The sequence below is a fragment of the Magnolia sinica genome, chromosome 9 (assembly GCF_029962835.1).
Source record: "Magnolia sinica isolate HGM2019 chromosome 9, MsV1, whole genome shotgun sequence".
Lineage (NCBI taxonomy): Eukaryota > Viridiplantae > Streptophyta > Magnoliopsida > Magnoliales > Magnoliaceae > Magnolia > Magnolia sinica.
This window is the reverse complement of record NC_080581.1, coordinates 78,352,626-78,371,622: the sequence shown is the minus strand read 5'-3', so window position 1 is coordinate 78,371,622 and position 18,997 is coordinate 78,352,626. Positions and strand designations below refer to the sequence as shown.

At 38.2% G+C, this 18,997-nt stretch overlaps 1 protein-coding gene across 1 annotated transcript in view; it reads left to right on the top strand.

The window, feature by feature from the left end:
- LOC131255772 (sister chromatid cohesion protein PDS5 homolog A-like) overlaps positions 1–18,997 on the top strand; it is a 60,039-nt gene that overhangs the window by 27,162 nt on the left and 13,880 nt on the right. The gene's annotated exons all lie outside the window — the stretch shown is intronic.

The window sequence follows — 18,997 nt, the reverse complement described above, 5'->3', positions numbered from 1 at the left end:
AAACTTCTTGGATATCTTTTCCTACAAAAATCAACAGCTTTGTGAATTACAAACAAAAATTGTAACAGGAAATGATGGCAAAAAGATCCAAAGCACTGCATAAATAACATGCCTCAATAAAAGATTGAATCATCCGGATAGTATTTTATAAAAATAATGAAGAAAGTTCCCTCAGAAATCTGTATAAACTTAAAAGAAAAAACAAAAACAAAAAAAAAAAAGAATCCTATGCTTCCTGGATAAGGGCACCACCGCCAACAGCAAAAATTTTGCCTAAAAATCAATATATCAGTTTGCAATTAAGGCTACAAGGAATCAATAGGAATTGCGATATCTGTAGCTCTGAACATATTAAATGTCAGAATCGACATGATATTAGGACATGCAAAATCCAAAGATGTGCCAATTGTGCCACAACAATTTGGTGTGGGGTTCATGGCTACTGAATGTGTTCAATATAAATCTCACAACAATTTCTAATTTATTTGATTCTTGCCAACCAAAATTAGACATTTGCTCTATCTTTGTTATATCTATTAAAAAGACATTGAAGCAGTTATTGGGGCAGCAATTGTTCTCTCAATCCCTCATAATAGAAATCAATCTGTAATTTTGTATAAAGGTTAGTGGGAGCTAGGGGTGGCAACGATTTGGATCAGCCATATTTTAGCAAAATGGCATAGAAAAAAAAAACAGATACGAGAAATGTTCATCTTTAATCCGGTCTTGATTGTTAAAAATACAGTAAAAAATTCAGTCAAGAAATCGGACACACCAAAATTTTAGAGAATGAAAAGTTCAGGTTTAATACGGTTTAGACTTTTAAAAAAACAGTGAAAAAAGAAGCTAAAGTAAAAAAAGAAAACTTTATATATGCATGAACAATATTTCTTTTCTAAGACTATAAAGGGTTGGACGTCCCCACCCTAGTCAATATGCATGTTATGAATGAAAGAGATTTCTCTCCTTTTACTTTGAAATTGAGCAAAAAAATAAAAATAAAAAATAAACTAAAATCATCCTATAATTGGATTGGTCATGCGAAACCATAGGGAGTGATTCCCTAGTTATTTTTTTCACTTCTCTCTTCTCAACAATATCATCTTTTTTTTTTCCTTCTCTTCAAGGTATTTCTTCTTCTCCATCTCTACAACCCACCCTTCTTTCTTTTTCTTCTTTCTTCTTCTTTAAAACATTCATTCTTCTTCTTTCCACAAACCCTAATCCATCCAAACCTAGTTCTCAAAATCCTAGTTTTCCAAACCCTAGTTCTCAAAACCTTAAATCCTTAAAAGCCCTAACCCTAAATCTCGAAAACCCTAGTTCCAATTTCCACCAAAATCCTCAAATTTTGTATTAAAAAAAAAAAAAAACCCAAAATTTTCAAAATCCCAAAGCCGCAAGTCCTAAAACCCTTAACCCAAAATTCCAACCAAAACTTCAACCTTAATGTTCTAACCCCAAACCCATTTCCCTCATTGCCTAGCCTTTAAACCACCCTAATATGTTAAAAGTCGCAGAAGACAAATGATTTCAATTGAATTCAAATTTAACCCTATGTTAGGATGAGGTTTTTATCTCCTACATGTCCTGGTTAATCAATAATTAATGAGATTCCTATGCTAGGGATTTGGTGGATGGGTTGTGTTATCTCCCAGTTGTTGCGTGGGCTGAATGGGTGTTGATCATGTTCATAGGTGGAAATCTCCTTCCATTTTTGTGCAGGTGCCCCAGCTCTATTACAGTAGTTGTTGTTCATTAGCTTTTTAGTCTAATGGTATTAGGGCCTTCAATAATATTAACGTTGAGGGAATTTGGTTCGATTCCGAGGTTGCCTGGCTGAGAATGGGGGTGTCAGCCACATTATCTATTGCTCTGGTTAAGACGATATTGGTCTTATTGCTCGTAACCTTTGAGTGGCCCAACCTTCTAGCAATTTGCATTTGTTATATCAAGGGCATGTGGGGTAGTTATGGGGGTCTAAAGCGTGCATTGTTTCTCAACATTCCTACGGGTTTTTTTTTCAATGATTACCCGAAGGGCAAGGTTTGTTGATGTGGGGGTCTAATCCATGCCAGGCTTCGGCCCTCTTGGTTGTGCTTGCGTCTAATCTGGTTAACACAGGTTTGAGGCGAAGGTACCCATCTGTCTGACGTGGTTTGGGGCAGTGGTGTGGTTATTTGTGTTTTGGCTTGTATACTATTGAGTTTGGTTTATGTTCTGCGTGTTACCAGCTGAAGGTTGTCAAGGTTACAGCAGGGAGGTGGATTCCTTTGGAGTGGCCCTGTTTTGTGCATGATTTTAGTATTCAGATCTAGGCGTTGAGCAAGCTATGGTGGCATGACTCGTGTCCTCCTCGAACATCTTTCCCTCTGCTAGATTGGTCTCTGGGCCCTTTTGTTGCAAGCAGCTTGGATTCTCTCGGCTCCTTTTTATTTTTGTTTAGGTGAGGTTGGGCCTGTTGTTGGATATAGGGTTGTCAACGGGCCAGGCTTGGGTCGGTTTCGGCCTAGATTTTGAACTATTTCAGGCCAGGCTGTCCGGCCAGGCCTATTCACAATTCTTATTTTGAAAGGCCCGAGCCCGGCCCATTGACACCCCTAGTTGTATAGGTCTAATAAGGCAGTTTTATATGATAGGTGAGGCCCGTTTCTTTTTTGTGGCACCCACCCAAAATTTATAAAGCTATTTTTGTGATTTAACACAATAATAGGTGGTGTGCTCCTACCTTTCTGTAAAAATTAAAGAAATTACAATATAAAAAAAGGTGGAATGTCACTTTGTCCGAATTACTCCATTCATTCTTTCAAACAAGCAATTGGCCGGCATCTTTGTGAAGGCTTCCAATTGACATGGAATTACTGAATTAAAGATATCTGAAGCAAGCTAGGTTTGTGTGATATCTATCCTATGGCTTGAGGGGAGTGCTTAAAATGTTACATCGACTTCAGTACTCCTACAGTGAGCAATATCTTTTTATTAAGTTTTGTTTAGGGTTGTGTTGTAAAAAGATGTTAAGAGAGAGAAAGAGGTTAAAGAGAAAACTTTGACATCCTCGCTGAATTTGATGGATGATATGCAAGTACTTAGAAATTGCATGTGTGGTCCAAAGTAATTGAAATTAAAATTGTTGAAATCATGGGTTCCAGTTTAGTTATATCATGAACCAACAATTACACTTATTTGATTATCTAACTATTGGATTGGTGGACATTTATTGGACAGTTTAAAATGAAAAATATAAAAGGGTCCTATTTCAACAGCCACGTGCCCACTAATCAAAGGCTAAGATTACTCAATCAACCTGATTTTGGGACTGTGACTAGGCGACAATTAATTCCACAGCATGGCAGGTTTAATTTACGTTGATGTATGCCATGTGTCTAACTTGAGCGCCTATGTATCTAGCACCCTACTCTTTCAAAGTATCCCATAACTCCCTGATGGTAGAAGCTCTCTTTTCCTTCCCTTTTCTTCTACTTTTCCTTTTTCTTCTCAACATAGTTTAAATAGAAATAAAAGGTCACAAGTTCAAGCATCCCTAACTCATATCATTTTATAAATGTGTTGGACCAAGCCATGCTTGCACATAAGAATCTACTCACAAGCAAGCCTAGTCATCTCACTTCTGGTCATGGGTCGGGATCAGGCCTAGATGTTGGGCCCATTTAGCAAAGGTCAAGCTCGAGATGACCCCTACTCGACCTATTGCCAACCCTTGGTGGGGCCCATTACTCCAATGGACCCACATGAACACACTCTAACACAAAATCAATCTAGTCCACTCGTCAAGAAGGTAGATGCATTGTTTTAAATAGCTTCGCTATATAGCGTGTAGTATACACTATGTAGCGTAGCTTAGCCTTAATATCGTATAGCTCATGAAAATAGCTTAAGTCGTGTAGCCAATGCAAAATACTAATTTTTCATACACTACACACTACATAGCCTATGGTATATGCTACATAGCTTACATTACAAGTTATTTTTCACTAAAACATTAAAATCAATTGATGTTTTCAATGATTTATTATTATTATTATTTTTTTTTTGCAATAAAAAAGTAGTCAATTCTTTCAATGATTATACTAAAATAATATTAGTAACCATACTAAATCAATTAGGTTGCTCTTTCTTTACCTTTAAACTTAATCTTTATTTATTTTCCTATTATTTTAGGTTGTCTTTGGTTGCACAAAATGTCATTAAATTTCATTGTTAATCAAACTAATTTGGTATATTTGGCACAACCAAGCACAAACCTAATTAAAATTTTAGAAGCAGCTTGTAGCTTATGCTACATGCTATATAGCTTAAGCCTCATGTTTCAGAGGGGTGAATACTAGGCTACACACTAACTATTGCTTAAAACACTGGTCATGCATATATGATAAAATGGGTAGTCAAAAGAAAATTACCGAACACCCATACACAACATGCATGTATAAATTAACTAGTAGGTGGACCAGCCTGAATTTTCAACCAATGCATGTTCATGGTGGGCACCACCAGATGAATAGCCCACTGTGTTGGCAAGTGAACGGTAATGCCCTTCCTCACACAAGAGAATCTATTGTGAGTTCAAGAGATGTTGATATATCTATTGGCTGTATGAGTTGAAAGAGCATTTTATGCCTTACTAATGCATAAAACACAGATAAAGTGAATGCACAAAAATCTAGAAATGTTTGCAAGGATGTTCTAAGAGACATTTATTATAACATACCACGCAAAGAGAGTGAATGCATAAGAATCCAGAAAGGTTTGCAAGGATGTTCTAACAGCGTTTTAAATAGCGGTAGCGTGTTGCATAGCTTTCAACCCTCTGTAGCTTGTAGCGTTAATAGTGCAGTGTAGCGTAAGCTACAAGGTACTTCTATTTTTAAATTTTAAATAAAAATAATAATAAATAGTAAGGAAAAAACAAAATATATATACATACACCTAATAAAAATTTTGAAGTATAAGCATTTTCAAAATAATGCACATCCACCCATACACACACCTCACTGGGCCCCATGTGTGCCACACCATAGAAAACAATGCATATCCACATCCATACACAACCCGTAGTGAGCTCCACATGGGCCACACCATAGAAAACAATGCATACCACCCATATAAACACCACCTAAAAAAATGAAATGCAAAAAATTGCATACCAACCCTATCCTACAAATATTGCATGGTAACTGACATTTTGATATTAAAAAATGAAAAAAAAAAAAATCCAAAATAACTAACAAAACTTCATTCTAAATGAAAATGAACTCATTAAGGTGCAAGAACATACCTCTTAGTTTTACAAGCTCAAGAAGAGATTTAATCAATCAAAAATCTGAAATTTACAATTTCGTGGTCGTACAAATGCGGACAGGGGGAAATTTGGTTTCTCCTTTGTTTCAGCTCCAATGTTCTTTAAAATACAGCAAATAGACCTTGCAAGCTCCAATGATTGGCCGAAATATCCCCTTCAATGGCCTTCTGGATCGCTAGATTCAAAGAAATGGAGGAGAAGTTGCATTGGAGGCTATGGTTTGAAAGAGGGGTTTTCGAAAACCCTCTTTTGAACTCTTTTCTTTAAAATTTAAGTTTTTAAGATATCTTTATGGTGTGAATTCAACACACGTTTTAATAAAAAAGCACCATTGTTTAAAGTTAGAAACAATGAGGTAATTTTGGTATCAATTTTACATTATAATATTTTAATAATATGAGTTTGACGACACCAATTCAAATACATAAAACTTTTATATATAATATATATAAAAGTGCAACGTATCGTACGCACACTACGTAGCTGTAGCGTATGCTACAACCCCTGTAGCGTACACTACAAGAGATTTACTCTATTGGAGTAAGCTACGCTATTTAATACACTTCTGAGAGACATTTATTATAACGTAAAAGGAGAGACTAATATTTAGCTTTCTAGTCACAGTTACTCTTTACACCATGAATATTCATTATTAGAGGCATTATTGTACAATAGTGAGAATTTGGATTACTATATTAACCAAAAGCAAAAAGGATACGTGAATTAAACAATCACAGTGCGTGTAAATTGCATATAATGTATAAGCCTAAAAGGAAGAGAAGTAAAAATGTGGTCTTTCCTGATAGCCATTGCAATGTGCATTCAACATGCTTTCCTAATATGTTGCAGATGTGTTTCCTACCTGGCTATTTAAAGAAAATGAAGCATTTCAGCCACATAATTAACTAAGAATTAGCATGAAAGTGAATGATCTTCTGCTAATGGCATGGCCCCTTCTGCACATATCGGCAACAATAAATACAAAACAATAAAAAGGCAGAAAGCAAAAAATAGATGCATCTCAATGTTACATTCCCCAAGAATAACACATATAAGTTTAGAATATAAACAATCTACCCATCTTAACATGTAATAGATGATTTAGAACATTGCAAGCGTAGTTAGGAGAAAATTGAAAATATGGATTATCCTGATGAACTCAAAATTTCCTTTATTTTATTCATTAATTTTCTATTGGTAAATAACTTACAGAAAAAATATGAAGGTCAGCATGCACAATAGTGATGACATCATTGACATTACGTCGGACGTAGGCCGGCGGGGCCCACTGGTGAGCAATCACTAGTGGGTGGCTTCTTCCGACCTTTTCCATTCAGTTGAGATTTCATATTTGAATTTGATATTGGATAGGAGATAGGGAGAAGACTGGATCATACGGTTTCATCCTATCTCTTTCATTTCCTATAAAAAGGCATAAACTTCTCTTGTAAAGGAATCATAAGAAATATCGAGAGTATACAAAGAGAGATATAGTGTGTACAAGAGTCTGTCCATTTTAGCTTGTCCTTGGAACGGTGTACCAGCATGCAAACAGGAATGAGATACAATCTACTCATCAGAGGGCTACCTCTACATAGATGCCTTGGGCCAAGCATCAGGTCAGTCCACTAGTCAAGCGAGGATTCCAAAACTTATGTAGACCATCAGATCTTAAGGGCTCACCTTCCACGCTTCCCAACACATTGTGTGACTTGGCTGTCTCTTCAAGAATTCTTAGGCAGCCCTTGTTTACGTCAATTGCATACACCATACCTACATCATGACAAGGCATTAGTGAAAGAGCTTTGCTAAGGCCACACACATGTTAAAGGTAGCCCATGTACACGCCTGGTGTACCAGCATGCAAACAGGAATGAGATATAATCTACCCATCAGAGGGCTACCTCTACATAGATGCCCTGGCCCAAGCATCAGGTCAGTCTACTAGTCAGGCGGGCAATAGTTCACGATACAAATTTATGGCTGATAAAAACTAGGCTGAAGTTTTCTAACCCATCACCTGTTTCTAATATAGTGGTCCACCTAGACTAGATTTATTTTTGGGTAAGAACAACAATCCTGTCGCACCCGCTTAATGAAGGGCTTGGATATTGTACCTTTCTGCCATCTCAGAATGTATGATGGTGTGTAAATGGTATGCCTTGTACACCGGTATGGCTCATAAAGCTATGAGTGAAATGTTCAAATGCTATATTCACATATAGATAAGAATTACAGGATCCTGTGCATCGGGACAGGATTAGTGACATGATGCAGGCAATCCATACAGGTGAAGCCCACAGTCCCCAGATCTAGATTAATGACCAGATAGGCCTATGAAATCAAATATCAGGGGGAAAAACGAATCGACTCAGTTTCGGTCATGACCAAGTTGATGTGATTTCAGTCCTGAACAAGCAACTATTTTGGGTATTTTAGCAGGTTTTGGCCCTTCACTCATCTTAGACAGACCAAAAGCAAGAAGACTCGATTTTGCCATGGAACAAGGAATAAAAATTTAAAGCATGGATGGGCCCCACACAATGGTGAATCCAAAAATCATTCAGACTTGATGAGTCTAGATGTCCAATCTGTCACCTTTTTTCTTCACTGATGCGGCATCATCTCCTTCTACCGTCAACAACCATTTAAAATTTATTTTTATTTTTTTTAATTAGGATATTTGAATTTGGGATTTTTGGGGAATGCCCATCCATGGCAGGGCCCTTCCCTTCATATTCACAGTCCTTGACCATTTCATGGGACTTCTTATATGACATGGCACATCAGGAGTTTGGACGTTATACACATCTTAATGCATTGAGAGATTCAGGACTCAATAATTCCTCACCCATCCAATATGGAGGATCGGATTTCATTGAAGATCACCTTGGCCTCTCAAACGTGATGCCTTGAATAGAGTCTTTCCTCCAGGCGCAACACAAAAGTCGACAATGGTCTCTCCAGGTTGTGGATCCATAACAGACACCACCAAACCTGTAGTTAAGTCTTGATCTGTTAGGAAATATATACTTACTAGAAGCCCTAGATCCCAACACAATTGAGCTAAAAGATGAACATAGGAAGTTTCTCCTAGATTTTCACTAGGAAAAGCAGACAAAAGTAATCCCAAACACAATGAACTACAATTTCTAGAAGATTAATCTAATTGACTTAGACATGCAAGGCGCTGTAAGAATTGACAATAGCATCTGATGTGGCAGCCTAGGCAAACTCAACATGCAGACACATCATTTAACATGGTAACATGATATTATTAATAGCAGAAAAAGGACCACCAAACAACCACATGTTACTTGTTGATGAAGACTGCATCTGGGCCAAACAAATCTCCATTGTGGATTTAATTTCCTATGTCCCGTGATCAAACCATATATCCAAAGGCCTAGACTTTTTTGCACATCACACTAGGGTCAACGTTTTTTACCCTAGAAGACTGATCATGATCGCCTGGAGAGTGGGCCACCATCGTGGGTCCCTCATGAAGATTCCTCTAAGTCTCCTAGCTCAAGATTGCCGTTAGATTTTCACCTAGGTTTTAGTTATCGAAATAATTTTATAGGCTCACTTACTATTTCCATCACTTATGTTGTGGCCCACTTCGGAGGTATCAAGCAATGTTGGAATAACATGAAATTTTCCCTGTTTGAAAGCTTATTGAACTAGATAGCTCTCCAATGAGTCCAAGATCACATAATTTTGATATTGTTTGAGTTACCACTAATTTTGAGGCCAACATACAACAACGACATGATTTCAACAGTCCTATTGGGATTTCTTCTTTGCTTAGGTGTTAGATTAAATTATGTTGGTTGTTGTTTTAGATGTTATTTCCTATTGGTTGATAGTTTCGTACCTCATTTCTCAATATATGTTGATATTAAGTTGATTTTCTATTGGTTAGAGACTTAAGAGTAGAATATGATTGAATCTTATCAGTTGGAAGTTATGTGGCACATTGAAATTCATGATTAAATGCAACCGCCCATGCAAGAGGGACGGGGTTTTTGTTTTTATTTTATTTTATTATTATTATTTTTAATATCCAAGTACTGTTGAAGAAAGAAAAGGTGATCAATATAATTTCTTTTGTTTTGGAACACGATTTTCCCCATTGGAAATTCATGGAAAGCATGTTTTAGTAACTTGACTTGACTTGTGTGGAGTTTGTTCTTCTTCGTTGTTGTGTTCTTGAGCAGCTACCCAATTGGGCCATTTGGGACTGCACCACATGTGCAGGACATCTGTGATGGGTGGCCACACACACACATATGATGTAGGCCACACACATATGAAAATAGTAGTTGGCTGAAAGAACTCGCCCTCCATTATGTATGTATGTAAGCTTAACTGATAGTTAAAGAGCTTGAGTTTTTGGCCAAATGATCTAACCTGTGGGTCCCACCTGAAACACAATTCTAGGAGATCCTACACACGTGGTTGTGCATTGATGTGCTTGTGGAGCTACTATACCTGCATACTTGTATATGCTCAATGTACCATGTTAAACATGCACATGATACAGGCATTAGTACTAAATACACTAAGATACTTGTGGTGAATGTCTTGCCAAAATCTTATTTTGTTAGGCCGCCATCATCATCATCTAACAGCCTTATCCCATATTGGGGTCGGAGCTGCTACACATCCCGTTATGCTGTTCCACTCTACTTGAAATGTCAGATTTTGATGATTCAGTAAAAGATATGGCAAAAGCTTGACACCGGCTACCAACCTAACGCAACCCTCCTTTACACAGGCCTGGGACAAGCAATGTGAGCACAAAACTTCCATTGGAGGATTTTATTAGTTCATGTAAGTAAAAAAAGAAATACAAAAAATATATTACCCACTAAAGCATTGAAACTTTCACATGTGAATAACACCAGAAAATTTAAGATTATCCAAACTGAACATCTTAATATATACCCAAGAAATACGCCTAATATGCGTCTACAGAAATAAGTTGTGAATAGTTGTCTTGGCACATGCCCAACACCCATCTGATAGGTTCCTAACATACATATGCTGAATACCCATCTGATAGATTCCTAATACCATCAAGACTTTTAAAAGGCAAGCATAGTTGAGAGCAATGTTACAAACCGGACCTGGATGCTAACAGAGTTGACCTGTCTATGAGGAGAATCACTTTAGTACTCTAGCTAAGTTTGATACATGGGCACTAAAAAAAGACAAACACGGCATACAAAGTAACTCAAATTGAACTGTCTAAATTGTGAATCCAAATGTATATAGATTATAAATAAGAAGTTAAACTGACTTGCAAGGGAAAGGCCCACAAGGACATTGAAGTAGTAAGAAAAGACTTGACCCATGGTCTAATTGAAAGTGTAAGCCTGAATGGAAGAACAAAGTTCATGTAGCAAACACACCAACAGATTGGGATAAGGCTTAGATGATGAAGACTACGACTAACTTGATTAATTAAGCATCTGATTCTATAGCCATTTAGTGGATGGAAGAATGGAAATGGCCAGTGGTCCTCATTAAGCAAATAAGGGTCCATGAATCGAAGTTTAGATTCTTTGTACCAGCACTGATATTTAGTCCACCACTTATCTACACTGAATCCCACAATATGAACGGTTAAGCAGCGTCTAAGTATGCCATGTATACGCTTTTCAAATGCGTGTAATCAACCATCGCATTCTCCCATGTATCAAATGACTCCCCATCTTTGAGTCCTGTTTGACAGATAGAGGATTTGATGGTTGTCAAGAGATAGAAAGAGGAAAAAAGAAAGAAAGAAAAAAGAAGCAGACATGATGGTACATCCAATTTTCTTTTCTTGTTTGTGCTACACCCAATGCCGTGCAGCACTGCCCATATGAATAGAGACATGTGCCACTACAACAAACGTGTGTGACATTCTAGTTTTCAATATGATGGACAGTGGGCTACACTATTTTCAATATTTTAGTGACATGTTATTGACTTTTTTTTAATGAAAGAGAGAGGAGATGGACAGACCAGGAAGGTCACACAAAACTGCCCAGGTCGAACCAATTGCCTTCAAAAGCATTGAAATACCTGTGATGGGAAGCTAGGTATAGCCCACTGTGATGTTTGTGAGAAATCCATCTCATTAATTCATTTTTCTTGATTAAGTTTGGGCATTGGCCAAAAAATCGAGGTAGATCCAAAACTCATGTGGGCTGGAAGATAGGTAACAATGAGGATTGAATGTCCACTGTTGAAGCATTATTTGTGCCAGAGGTTTTGCATCGGCGGCTAGTATTTTTGGTGTTTTCATTTCATTCCAGTAGGAATCACCTTACAAAGGTAGCGGATTGCATATTGAGTGGGGACTACTATGATTTACGTAATTTATCTACTCTGTTTGCTCATATTAACATATAATTTTAGGGCTTGAGCTAAAACATGAAGCATATATCTAAAGCTCAAGTAGACAACACCATATGAAACAATGTAAATTGAACTTCTACCATTGAATAATTCTTAGGCACCACAAAAGTTTTGGATCAATGTGATATTCGTATTTTCATTTCATCCCTGTTTTTTGTGATTTTATGTAGTGGATGAATAACTAATAAACATTATTTAAGCCATTATTACCACTGTTTCATGCGTTATGGTCCACTTGTGTTTTGGATATGCTTCAATTTTGGGATCAACTCCTAAAATAATATGGAAAAATGGATGGACGGCGTGGATGAACTATATACATTCAGGATGGCTCAACAGAGTTTACTCAGTGCGATAAAAGCCTACTTAGTAAGTAGGCAGTCCGATTTCCTTTATCAAAGGTATGGGAGGTACATAAACATCACAGTGGAGGCAAGGAGGTTTGGATTGTGGTCATGTCTCTAACCATTTTTTTCCATAGTCAAGCCGACTTTAGTATTAGACCTACTTAATTTGTGGGCATGTCTTAAAATAATAGGAAAAGAAAAGTGAATTTCTCCAAAGTAACCTAACGAACCTTACCTAACTTCTTCTGAGGAAGTTCATGGGAAAGGCCTTCGGAGGAAATTTGCCGTTGAAAGATGTTGAATCTGAAATCGGATTGCGTACTGAGTTACTCAGTACGATAAGAGTCGTACTGAGTCCACTCTATTGGGCCCACTGTGAATTCACGCCGTCCATCCGTTTTTCAGATCATTTCAGGGGTCGAGCTCAAAATTGAAGTATAAAAAAAGCTCAAGTAGACCATACCCCAGGAAACAGTGGAAGTATTATTTCCACCATTGAAACCTTTCTAAGGCCCCAGTGATGTTTATTTGTCATCCAAACTTATCATAAGATCACAAGGACATGGATGAAGGGAAATCACAAATATCAGCTTGATCTAAGACTTCTGTGGTCTCCCAAGAACTTTTCAACGGTAGACTTCAATTCACACCATTTCGGGTGGTGTGGTCCACTTGAGATTTGGATATGCTTAATATTTGGCTTAAAACTATAAATTTATATGATAAAACAGATGGACAGAGTTGATACAATACATGAATGACGGTGGGCCCCACAGCATTTACTCAGTACGCAATCCCCTTCCATTGAATCTACAGAAAAAGGTCCAAAGGTGCGTAGAAAGTGGACGCGGATTTCCCATTTGTCCCTTTTGAAGCTGCATCCCTTTGAAATCGGATTGCATACTGAGTTACTCTTTACGCTTTTACTGTACTGAGTAAACTCAGTTGGGCCTACCGTGAATGTGTGTGGGTTATCCACATCATACATCTGTTTTCCTAGCTAATTTTAATGGTTGAACCGAAAATTGAAGCATACCCAAAGCTCAAGTGGAGCAAACTACAGGAAACAAAACAGTGGGAATAATGACTTCCACCGTTGAAACCTTGGTAGGCCCCACAGTGATGTTTATTTGTCATCCAAACTGTTCATAAGATCACAAAGACATGGATGAAAGGAAAACACAAATAACAGGTTAATCCAAAACTTCTACCCCCAAGAAATTTTCAACAGTATAATTTCAATTCACACTGTTTCCCTTGGTGAGGTTCATTTGAGATTTGGATATAGTTAGTTTTTAGTCTAAAGCCCTCAAATTATCTTTTAAAATAGATGGACAGAGTGGATAAAATATGTAAATCATGGTGGACCCTGTAGAGTTTACTCAGTAGGCTTTGCGTGCTTGTGGATAAACTGGAGACGAAAACACATCTGCTTACTTTACTGCATTGCCTGTTTTTGAAACCTTCAAAACCAGATAGGGTGAAATTGGAGGTATCATAACGAGCAAAATATTAGAGTGTGGCAGTGTATGCCTTTTTTAGCCTTTACAAAATTGAGGCATCTTATGGATGCCATTATATGTTTCTCCCATTTTGATAAGATCTTGGAAGATTACACTAAAACCTCTTGGGAAAAACAAAGTGAACTTTGTTTATTGAAAGTTAGTCAGTGTACTATTAGTTTATTATACTCTGGTTATTTCATGTTATGGAATATTAATACATGTAAGAAATAATTCCCTAAATTTTTTATATGATTTTCTACAATCCAGTTACCATGTAATGTCTGCTTTCACTGCTAATCTCCCGGGTTGGTTACTCTTCATTGTTTTTCTCTCTGATTTTGCATAGCAAATGTTTGGCATAAAATCCATTGGTGAAAAGCTTTTACCCTCTTAACATGCTCATCTACAGCTAGATATAGAAAATACCTTTAGCAAATCCTCAAAAAACATACTTTCTTTGACTAACTTTCAAGGTATTTGTAAGCCTACTAATATGACAAACTTTTTCATCTCTTGGTGATAGGCATCCTTGTCTTTATTTTACATTTATCATTCGCATATGAATTAAAACTCTTGTTTTAAGTAGCTGACAGCAGGATTATACATGAGGACTTTCTCATCTTCCAGTACTATGGACAAGGCCCATGTAAGGCTTGTTTCAGCAAAAGTTCTCCTGCACGGTCAAAGTACTGGGATTAAAAAAATAGCAATTGAAGTATTTTTTTTGATATTAAGATATCATATTCTAGAGCTTTTCTTTCACGGAAAAGTTTGCTAGAAATGTTTGTTTACTTAGCATTGTATTTCTTTTTTTTAGTATAAAGATAAAATGTGTGTATTATTCTATTGCCTTTTGTTGCCTAAAATTGTCCTTGCAAACCTTAATGAGCTTGTCTAGGCTACTCGGGTGATAGACTCTCAGGAGTTTCAAAACCCGGTCAAGGGTTCGAGTACTCATACGTGGTGAAATTCTACCAGCGTGAGTGTGTGTGCGTAAAATAAAAAAAACAAACTTATCCAGGCTGGGCTTATAAACTGTCGTACACGGTCTAACCCAGCATGTTTGAGAGATGGGTCTAAATTTATTCTTGGCTCAAAAGCCCAACCCATTAACAGCACCATCCATCCATCTGTAACGTGGTAGAAAAGGCGAGTCATTCACATAATAGTATATCTCTCCGACAACTCAAGTGATGAGGTAGAGCACATGATTTGGACCATTTGTTTGGTGGGTCGTACTATGAATTGGCGAAATCATGAATTTCTCCCCGTAATCCTCTTATCCATAGCCTTAGAATATTAAAGGTTTGGAAAAGAATATTGGTGGTGGTCAGATCAATGTAAACAGGTCCACCGCTGGGATGGTTATGAATGATTGTTTGATGGATGTTCTTTGGGACAGTAGACAGCAACAAATCAGAAAATTGGAAGAGATCTGATCAATGGTCTGGATCATGGACCACTTTCCCTCCTTTACATTAGGAGTACAACGGACCTGATGCTTAAAGTCCTCAGGTTTTATTTAGTGTTATTATACCGTTAATCTCGCATTCGTGTGCATAGCCTAACCAAGTACATGCCTCCAAATGGGTAGATGTGACATGTGTGGAACATATGAGCCATTCATCAGTTGGGACCCGACATGTGGATGACTTTGCCACCAGTATCAAGCCGGTCTACGTATTTCGTTAGGAGAGCGGATTGCACGGGCCCCAGGCATAGAGATATAGGTGTGCCCGGTGCTGTGTGGGGCCAACAGCCCATCCAAACCGTCCTCTGCCGCACAAAATGGCTTTTTTCGGACGAGGCCCGATCCTCTGCCTCACGTGCTGTGTTAATCTTATGCAATTCTCTGTGGGGTCCACAGCATCGCGTGTGTTCCTTCTGACCCACACATCACATGAGTCCATCAGATGCCCGAAAAATCAAAATACCACACCACAGAAAATAATAGACATCTACCAAAAACTTTCAAATTCAAGATGTCATGGCTGGATCGGCATTATTTTTGGGGCTTCTTGATTTCCTGTTTGGGCTATCCTTTTGAACGGGTTGGATTCTCTAGATTGTGGGTGTCACAAGCAGAATTGTATAATAATCTTTTTTTTTATTTTTATTTTTTATTTTAGAGGATTAGCATGAGAAAACGGAAGCCAGTTGCCTGTGCCCCTGCACACCCCAAGTTCGTGTGGTCGGAAGCTAGTGGGGCACACCGAGATGTCAGTGAGAAATCCATCCCTTCCATCATTTTCTCCCGCTCCTGTTAGAGCATGATCCAAAAGCTGAGGAAGATCCAAAAGTCAAGTAGACCAGATTACAGGAAACAGTGGGGATGGAATGCCCACTGTTGAAACATTCACGGGGCTACATAAATTTCGGATCAGGTTAATATTTATGCTTTCATTCGATCCCAGTTAGAATCACTTTATGAACGGTCTGGATGGTAGATGAACATCATGGTGGGCCTTAGCAACTTCTCAAATAGCTATCAAAAACCATTAAATAAGCAAAGGTTTTGATAGGGGAGAAGATTGAGTCCAGCGTGGCAGGAGCTCTGTTTGCCCACCTTGATATATTTACATGCCTTCTATCTACTTTGCCAGATAATTTTGCAAGCAGATTAAGACTATCATACTGCGTAAACCCTGTGGGGCCCACTGTAATTTATATATTTTATCCACTCTAACCATCCATTTTATCAGATAATTTTAGTGCTTGAGCCTAAAAAGTGGAGCATATTCAAAGCTCATGTGGACCACACTAAACAAAACAATGTGAATTGAACATATACCATTGAAAATTTCTTGAGGGCCACATAAGTTTTGGATCAAGCTGACATTTGTGTTTTCCCTTCATCCATATTTATTTGATTTTATGAACAGGTTGGTTGACAAATAAACATTGTTGTTGGCCTTAGGAAGGTTTCAACTGTGGAAATCATCATTCCCACTGTTTCCTGTGGTGTGGTTCAGTTGAGTTTTGGATATTGTTTGATTTTGAGATCAACCCCTCAAATGAGATAGACAATTGGATGAACGGTAGATAAACTAGATACATTCCCTGTGCGCCTAACAGAGTTTTACTGAGCACGATAAAAGCACACAGCAATCCAATTCCAGGTATGAACCGAAAAGCAAGGCAGCTCCAAGACTCAAATGGACCTGAATGGACAAGACCATGTAGCATCCATTGTCGGTCCGCTGCAAGTAAATAAGTCAGTACGTCACTGCGATTTTTGGCCTATTCTCCTTTCATAGGAGGGCTAGAAGTATAGATGGTTCGGATTGCTATGCAGTATGCCCCATGTGAACCTAATGAGCCGTTAGATGGTTAGTCGAAACAGACCAATGGTCTGGATTACAAAACCATGAGCGTTTAAACAGGTCAATTTGTCTGGATTACAAAACCATGAGCCCCATTTGGCAATGCAGCAGTACAAACTTGAACGTTGTCTTGAAGAAATGCTCCGGTGCTCTGACAACACTATAAGTTAGAATGCTCCTACTTCCATTCGGATACTTGAAAAAGTCCAATGCATTGATCCTCATGAAATGGACTATCCAAGTGAACTCAGGCAACTAGCTACATTATGAGTTAAGAGGTGGCGATGATTGGCCGAGTTTGGGCTAGATCAGGATTGGGCCGGGCCGGGCCCAACATATAGACATAAGGCCTGAGCCTAGCCTGAGCCCAGCATGGGTCGAAGCTTGAGCGTGAAAAAAGATAGCTAGGGGCTGTCAAACCCAACCCAAAGTAGCCTATCATAAGGCTATTTAATGTTCTACCTCTGAACGCAATCTGCATCCATTCACCCCCATACAACAATCTCACGACTACACAGCCCAACCACAGATTACCAGCTCATACAACAATCACAACACCACACAGCTGGGCCACTCCACCACACAGAGAACATTGCATACTTGAGAGGGAAAACTACAGAGATATGCTGGAGTTGGCGCTTCTCAACAGCAAGGAGAAGAGAAAGCAGAAGTGTAGGAAAAGGGTAGCAGCTGGTTGTGACTGAACTCACATCAGAACAGAGGCCACAATGTCAGACACCTGGACAGCACAATATGGTGATTGACCTACTTCTAATAACAATGTAGTTTCCTACTGATTACAAAAGCTTGTGGGTATACCGGAGACGAGAAAATCTGCCTGTTGTACTGCAATCTCTGGGGTGCATAACGCAAACTACAATGCCTGTTTTTGAAACCAGAGGGCGAAATTGTGGTTATTTGTGTATGCCTTTTTTAGTCTTTAAAAAATTGAGGCATCTTATGCATGCCATTATATATTTCTCCCATTTTGATAAGATATTCTCCTTTGGATATAATTATCTCTCTTCCAAGAAATAGAAGACAACACTAATGGATGCGAGGTATGCTTGTGGCTTCTTATTCAGCATAACTGGATCCCATCCACGCAAGTTTAAAGAGGTAAGTATTTGTTATAATTTATTCTATAGAACAATCACTTGGAAAAGTTTCTCTAAGCTGCATTTCACTGAATATTGTGCCTTTTCATGCCTGTATGAATGGGGTTGAAGTTTCTTATACTAGATAATGTCTTTGTTGTATCTGTATCATATTGATTCCATCATACAAACATAACGGATGTTATTCAAATGTGTTATTCTATGCAACATGATGTGAAAGTATTCTCACATATTTGGTTCATACACTTGCACATCATCCTTCATAACCTAATGTTGATGAATGCAAAGAGGTTCAAGCATTTGAATCAATTTACTTGTATCCTTGCTCTTCTGTTTCATTCGTTGCTCTGTACAAATTACCGGTCTCTTAATTGCTATAAATGAGGATTCCACCATGGGATGGTGTCTTGCTCACATCATCCTTCATATACCACCATGTTGTATATGTAAGATCAAATCTGTCCATCAGTTGTATTCCTCCTTTCTATGCCCTATGGCCAAAAATCATTTAAACCCACAACTCAGGTGTCCCACACCACAGGGAACAATGAAAATAGGACCCCAACCATAGGTTAGTGTTTGTGTGGTCAGCATGGAATGTATCTTGCATCAAATCTGTTCATCAGATGGGACTCACTTGGATCGTGGTTATATACGAAAATCAGCTTGATCCAAAACTCAGGTGGTTCACAACGCTCAAACTTAAAGGCTTTAGGTGCAATTCACATTGTTCTATCCAGGTGATCTTTTTCATGAACACCTGATGGAGGGAATGAATTTCAAATAGGCAACATTTCATATGCCTAAAGAGCCTGAGTGTTTTATGCAATGCGTAAAACAGGCGTTGTAAACCCTTTTGTCCCTCATCTATGCACTTAGCTCCTCTTTTTTCTCCCATCTACATTTCTCACCTAACACATTTCTATAACAGGATTATTCTAGAATGCGGTTTGTGGGTTCCAGTGTGGTGTAGGAC